An 8,298-nucleotide genomic window follows, 5' to 3' on the forward strand; every position below is an offset into this window, starting at 1 on the left:
GGGAAAAGAGATAGGACTTACAACTACCGAATACTGGGTAGTAGCCCACAACTCTGATGAGGATAAAAAGTAGGGTTTACATCTATTGAATACGGGGTAGAAAACCAAAACGTCCGCGTGGGAATGAAAGAATCATAATTCCGCACGGGAAACAACATAGGGTTTATAAGAAACCACCAACTGCTGAGGAGCAGAAAAACTAGGATTTACGACTACCGACTACTGGGTAGAAAACCAACGACTCTTTCCGAGGAATAAAAGGTATATAACCACAAATTCCGCCAAGAGGAAAAGGAACATAGGACTTATAACTACCGGTATAAGGGTAGAGGCCCAAAAGATTCCGCTGGGGATAAAAAGAACTATTGTCGGTTACTGGGCAATTCATTCATTTATTCCACAGGGAAGCACAAGAAACAGTTGACAAGTGCCTAGTCAGGGTCAAACCAAAAAGGCAAACTGAAACATGACTCGTCCTAATGAGGATATAACTCAATAGGAAAATTCATCCCAATATATGTGTTGGGAGGAAACGGAAAAAACCGTCATCCACGAGGATATATCTCAGTGGGGAATTGCAGAAGGAAAGACAGACACTTTCTGCTTATGGGGCTGACTCTATATTGAGAGATTAAACGCCCGACATCTGCTTGGGGAGATCTACTGGAGAGACCTATATCACCCATTAGCAGGAGACAACAGACAAAAGATATATGGCAAAAACATGCAATCATGAATATCTGAATGTTTATGAGTATGCATGAATATGCGTAATTTATGTTTGATGAATGCTGACAAAACAGACATATCTAACACAAACATGCCCAGGAATCAAACGCCCGGTACTACACTTCCAGAGGGAAAAACCAAAGAAATCCAACTGGAAAGCCAATCTGCCGGAGGTCTTCAAGCTAAAAAGCAAAGATCTGCGGGGAGGCAAAAGATCAGAGATATCAAAGAGATCACAAAATCTCTGAGTGATGGATCATCAATCAACCCAACTAGGGTACAGGATATCACAACAGGCAAAAACTGCCACAAAGATCAATCCGTTGAGGAAATGGAGAAATCCCGAGATTTCTACAGGGGGATCCTCGGTATCAACTGGGAAACAAGAGTTCACTGCACACGCAAGAAACACTAAAGAGAACAGAACACACAAGTAGAATCTAGCCGCACAAGCAACTCTACTGGGAATACTGTCAGCCACTCCGTTGGGGATAAACCCACTGAGGAAAAGTAGATCACAAAAGTAGATTCTGCAACAAGCCACTCTACTAGGGATCAAAAGCATCAGGGAATCAACCAAATCTATGGATGATAGATCACCAACCGACCCAACTGGGGATACCTACTCTGGCGGGGACTCTGTAGGGAAACATCACAGATACAATCCATCATACCACCAATCTACTGGTGGCTTCACTGGGGATGAGGAGGAGAGCTGGGGATCAACCACCAAATGCTGAACCATCCAAGAAGAAATCAACAACCGCTGAGGAGGAAAATAATCACTGCTCTGCTGAAGGGATAAGAGGTAAAAACCTCAACAAGCACTCTGATGGGGGGAAAGATATCATAAATGAAGTATATCACATTAGCAATAATTCTGCTAGCGACTGTGCTGAGGAAAGTGATGAAGTACCGGGATGTCAACCCACCCACCATTGAATATTCCAAAGGAAAGCAACCATGCTGAGGAGAGAAATACTGTTAGAGAAGACTGTAAAGTCCTAACAAACACTCTGCTTAGGGAACAACCCCAACAAAAGCTCTGCTTGGGGAACAACCCCAACAAAAATCTGGAGAAAGAGGATACAACCAAGCCAGGAATATGAACAAATGTTTTACCCTGTTGGAAATCATGCCACCCTTGGGAGAGCACTGAGAAATTCTTAAGTATCCTTTCATCATTGTGAATGTTCACTTTGTTTAAAACAACAATTTGAAATTTTTATTTTGTTTAAAACAATGACATTTTATCAACTAAAACATGCAAAACATCTGTTGAATTGAAACAAATAAGAGTGCAAATAATTGGATAAAAGCTCAAATTTATTTGATGGAATGGTAGCCCGTAAATGGCAAGACTCCATAGATCTGTACAAATTTGAAATCAGTGATATATATTGGAAGAGGGCTACATTGAACATAATGATCCTTTCTCTACCAATTTGAATCTTGATGTATTCGAAGCTTCAGTTGACGACGAATCGAGAATCTCTGACGAAAAGACGGCTGCGGAACAGAAAGTCTTGTCAGGATACAGTTACTTGCCATATCCCTAATTTTTGCCTAGATTGCCCCAGGGTGAGGTACTCAATCTAGCGGGATACAAATATCTTTTTCCAATGTCTCTAACTTTTGCCTGGATTGCCCTTTCGAGTTCTCCACCGAGACGCTCATTTTTGCCTAAGCCGCCCTTTCGGGTTTTCAACTTAGCGAGCTATTCTATTTTTCTTTTAATATACCCTTTTGTTTTTTGTTTTTTTTTGTTTAGGCAAAGTATTTCTTGACTGCATCTGAATTCACAGGACGAGTGAAATCCTCCCCATCCATTGTTGTAAGCATCCAAGCTCCGCCTGAAAAGGCTCTCTTAACAACATATGGACCCTCATAGTTTGGAGTCCACTTGCCCCTGGAATCGGGCACGAAAGATAAGACTTTCTTGAGCACGAGGTCACCCTCTCTGAACACACGAGGCTTGACCTTCTTATCGAATGCTTTCTTCATCCTCTACTGATATAACTGACCATGGCACATGGTAGTCAATCGCTTCTCTTCAATCAAATTCAACTGGTCGTAACGACTCTGAATCCATTCAGCATCAGTCAACTTGGCTTCCATAAAGACTCTCATTGATGGGATCTCCACCTCTACTGGGAGAACAACCTCCATGCCGTAAACAAGAGAAAAAGGGGTTGCCCCTGTTGAAGTGCGGACAGATGTACGATATCCATGCAAAGCAAATGGCAGCATCTCATGCCAATCTTTGTACATAACTGTCATCTTCTGGATAATCTTCTTGATATTCTTATTAGCAGCTTCAACAGCCCCATTCATCTTTGGTCTGTAAGAAGAGGAATTATGGTGTGCAATCTTGAACTCAGCGCACAACTCTTCCATCATCTTATTATTCAGATTAGATCCATTATCAGTAATGATCTTATCTAGCACACCATAACGACAAATCAGCTGGTTCTTGATAAACTTCACAACCACCTGCCTGGTCACATTCGTATACGAAGCGGCTTCAACCCATTTGGTGAAGTAGTCAATTGCTACGAGAATAAACCTGTGCCCATTGGACGCTTTCGGTTCAATCATGCCGATCATGTCGATTCCCCATATAGAGAAAGGCCATGGTGATGAAATCACATTCAAAAGTGTCGGAGGAATATGAATCTTATCCGCGTAAATCTGACACTTGTGGCATTTCTTCATATATTTGCAGCAGTCAGACTCCATTGTCAGCCAATAGTAGCCTGCTCTCAACATCTTTCTTGCCATGGCATGTCCATTAGAATGAGTACCAAATGAACCCTCATGGACCTCAGTCATTAACAGGTTTGCTTCGTGTCTATCCACGCATTTGAGCAAAACCATGTCAAAATTTCTCTTGTACAACACTTCACCACTGAGGTAGAAACTGCCTGACAACCTTCTCAAAGTTTTCCTATCTTTCGCAGATGCCCCAAGCGGGTAGACCTGGTTCTGGAGGAAATTCTTGATATCAAAATACCAAGGCTTGTCATCATTCACTTCTTCCACTGCAAACACGTGAGCTGGTCTATCCAAGCGCATCATGGTAATATTGGGAACTTCATTCCAATACTTGACTACAATCATCGAAGCAAGCGTAGCAAGCGCATCTGCCATCCGATTATCTTCTCGAGGAATATGATGAAAGTCAACTTCTGTAAAGAACGTTGAAATCCTCCTCGCATAATCTCTGTATGGAATGAGACCAGGCTGATTTGTCTCCCACTCACCCTTGATCTGATTGACAACCAAGGCCGAATCACCATACACATCAAGATGTTTAATTCTCAAATCAATACATTCTTCCAATCCCATGATACAGGCCTCGTACTCAGCCATATTATTCGTGCATTTGAAAGTTAGCCTTGCTGTAAACGGAATATGCGTGCCTTGAGGAGTAATGATTACTGCCCCAATACCATTTCCGTACTGATTTACAGCACCATCAAACACCATCATCCATCTGGAACCAGGTTCCGGACCTTCATCAAGTGTAGGCTCATCACAATCTTTCATCTTCAAATACAGAATCTCCTCATCGGGGAAGTCGTACTGAACAGATTGATGATCTTCAATCGGCTGATGTGCCAAATGGTCAGCCAAGATACTACCTTTGATAGCTTTCTGAGCTCGATACTCGATATCATACTCAGACAACAACATCTGCCAACGGGAAATCCTCCCAGTTAAAGCAGGCTTCTCGAAGATGTACTTGATTGGATCCATTCGGGATATCAACCAAGTTGTATGATTTATCATGTACTGGCGCAAACGCTTAGCAGCCCAAGCCAGAGCACAACACGTCTTCTCAAGCATTGAGTATCGAGACTCACAATCAGTGAATTTCTTACTGAGATAGTAGATAGCGGATTCTTTCTTCCCTGATTCATCTTGTTGACCGAGTACACAACCCATCGAGTCTTCAAGAACAGTCAAATACATAATCAGAGGTCTTCCTTCTACAGGCGGAGACAAGATCGGAGGTTTAGACAAATATTCTTTGATACTGTCGAAAGCTTTCTGGCAATCCTCAGTCCAATCATTAGACTGATCTTTCTGGAGGAGCTTGAATATCGGCGCATTTGTGGCAGTCATGTGGGATATAAATCTGGAAATATAGTTCAAGCGGCCAAGAAAACCTCGGACTTGCTTCTCGTGTTTGGGTGCAGGCATCTCTTGTATTGCTTTGACCTTTGCAGGATCAACCTCAATACCTCTTTCGTTGACAAAAAAACCCAACAACTTGCCAGAACGGACTCCGAATGTACATTTGTTCGGATTCAGGCGAAGTCTGAACTTCCTCAATCGCTGAAACAGCTTTAACAAATGCTCAACATGCTCAACTTCTGTTCGGGACTTAGCAATCATATCATCAACATAGACCTCTATCTCCTTGTGCATCATATCATGAAATAAGGTAGTCATAACACGTTGATACGTGGCTCCGGCGTTCTTCAAACCGAAGGGCATCACTCGATAACAGAATGTTCCCCAAGGTGTGATGAATGTAGTTTTCTCCATATCTTCGGGTGCCATCTTGATTTGGTTATAACCGAAAAATCCGTCCATAAACGAAAAGACTTTGAATTTAGTTGTATTGTCTACCAACATATCAATGTGTGGTAGAGGGAAATCATCTTTCGGACTAGCCTTATTCAAATCTCTGTAATCAACACACATACGGACTTTTCCGTCTTTCTTAGGCACAGGCACAATGTTGGCCACCCATTGAGGATATGTAGAAGTCACCAGAAACCCCGCATCAATTTGCTTCTGAACTTCCTCTTTGATCTTCACTGCCACATCTGGATGAGTTCTTCTGAGCTTCTGCTTCACAGGCACGCACTCAGGCTTCAAAGGCAGAAAATGTTGCACAATATCTGTATCTAGACCCGGCATGTCTTCATACGACCAAGCAAAGATATCGGAATATTCTCGTAGCAAACTGATCAACCCCTTTTTGACAGACTCTTCAAGGAGTGCCCCAATCTTTACCATGCAAACACAATCTTCAGACCCCAAGTTGACTGTCTCTAGATCTTCAAGATGCGGCTGAATGATCTTCTTCTCGTGCTCAAGGAGACGGGTAATCTCATAAGGAATCCCTTCAACATCATCTTCCTCTGCCTCGAATACAGGGAATTCAAAATTGGGAGATGGCGTTGGATCATTATGTTCAATGGGTTTTAGAATCAACCTGCATAATGATTTTGGATAATAAAAAACTTTAGAATTTAAACAAGCAAACCATTATGCAGATGAAAAGATTGCTTTTATTCTTGTTTTTAGGGTTTTTTGTGATCACTGATTTCATGCAAAAACAAAAAGTGAAAACAAAAGGAAAAACAAATGTTTAACAATGCATTAATTGAATGAAATATCATTGTATAAATGCTGCCAACAATGTCATTACTTCTCCTTTTGGCATGGGAGAAGGGTTTTGAACAAAGTGAACAAATTACGTTGACTTATGAATGACCGTAGGAACATCCACAGCGACCCAATTATGGCAGACACCACCAGGTATGAAGAAGTTGCTCAAGTCCTCTGTATCCTCTTCTAAGATAGCAGCAGCTTCCTCAGTCTGATCAGCATGGATGAAACCTCCACTCTTGAACAACCCTTGCTTGTTGAATGCCCTAGAAGAATAGCCAATGCCATCCTGGGATTTGTTGTCTTCAAGCTCAATCATCTTCCCCAAACCAGCAACTGCACCACATTCAATGGCCAGTTTCACATCACGATAGGAAGCAAATGAAGGAGACTTCTTCTAAATCGGCTCAGCAAAAGACAAAGCTTGGAAAGGAGTTCCAATTTCATCCTCAGCATCAATATATGAGAAAGAAGACAAGTGGCTAACCAGGAGAGCCTTTTCTCCCCCTACCACAACTAGTTTCTTATTCTTGACGAATTTCAGCTTCTGGTGTAGGGTGGATGTCACGGCGCCAGCCTCGTGAATCCATGGTCTACCAAGGAGACAGCTATAAGATGGGTGGATATCCGTAACCTGGAAGGTAACTTGAAAATCACTTGGTCCAATCCTGATTGGGAGATCAACTTCCCCAATCACGGTCTTACGCGACCCATCAAAAGCTTTCACAATAACACCACTCTGCCTCATGGAAGGCCCTTGATATGACAATCTCGAAAGAGTAGTCTTTGGCAATACATTCAAAGATGACCCAATGTCCACCAGCACGTTGGACATGACGTCGGTCTTGCAGTTCATAGAAATATGTAAAGCCATGTTGTGGTCTCTTCCCTCCTCAGGGAGATCAGCGTCACAGAAACTCAAGGTATTGCAAGCAGTGATGTTTGCAACTATACTATCAAACTGTTCAATTGTGACGTCGTGATCAACATACGCCAGATCCAAGACTTTCTGCAGAGCCTCCCTATGGGGTTCTGAATTCAGCAGCAAAGATAGTACGGAGATCTTGGACGGCGTTTGTAGAAGATGGTCTACAACGTTGTACTCACTCTTCTTGATGAGCTTCATCATCTCATCACATTCTTCATTCATAATGCCACTCGGGCCAACAGAAGAAGTAGGAGTCTTTTGTACAGAGGAGGGTTTGGCAACAGCAAGGGCCAGGTTCGGAACATTCACTGCAGTCCCAACCGGACGCTCAGCAGAATCAGAAACAACAGATCTAGCCTGAGGCTTAGGTGCTGAAAACACACGACCACTACGGGTCAATCCGCTCACATCAGCAATATTTACCACGGAGGTTGAAGGCAACGACACTTCTTTCCCATCTTCCACAGCAACTGGATTGTAACGAAAGGGAATTGCTTTTTCAGAGGAATAAGGCACAGGGCCTACAGGTTTGATGACCAGAGAAGGAGAAACCTTCGGCTTGCTACCATCATAACGGATGACAACAGGTTCAGGAATCTTGAACACAGGAGAAATCACATTTACTTCTGGTTCGTCTTCATCAACATTTCTGTTTTGCAGAATCTCAATAGTACCATCATCCAACAGCTCTTGAAGCTCTTTGCGCACTTGGCGACAACCCAATCTATTGACATAGCAGATACGGCATCTGTCATGGTCGTACTCCATATGACTGTAATTACACAGCAAACGATGCAACTCGACCAATGACTGTCGAATATGGCTTACATATTTGACTTTATATTTGCCAGGGCAACCCTGGACCATGTTAACTGACTTCCCATGCTCGGGCAATGGGTTCTTCATAACATTGGGGCCTGAGTCCTCAAAGCTCAGAATGCCGCATCTCATAAGGTCTTGAACCTTAGTCTTCAAAGGATAGCAGTTCTCTATATTGTGACCCGGAGCACCGGAATGATAAACACAATGTTGATCAGGCTTGTACCACCACTGCGGGTTAGCAGGCACAGCCGGAGGCTCTCTGGGAGTAATCAATTTCCGCTCTATCAAAGAGGGATATAGCTCAGCATATGACATAGGAATTGGATCGAAAGTGATCTTTTTCCTATCATAATTCAAATTGGCCTGATTACTGGTGCTGCCACGAGGCTGGTATGCCTGTTGCTGTGGACGAT

Source organism: Lathyrus oleraceus, chromosome 5 (assembly GCF_024323335.1).
Source record: "Lathyrus oleraceus cultivar Zhongwan6 chromosome 5, CAAS_Psat_ZW6_1.0, whole genome shotgun sequence".
NCBI classification, from domain to species: domain Eukaryota; kingdom Viridiplantae; phylum Streptophyta; class Magnoliopsida; order Fabales; family Fabaceae; genus Lathyrus; species Lathyrus oleraceus.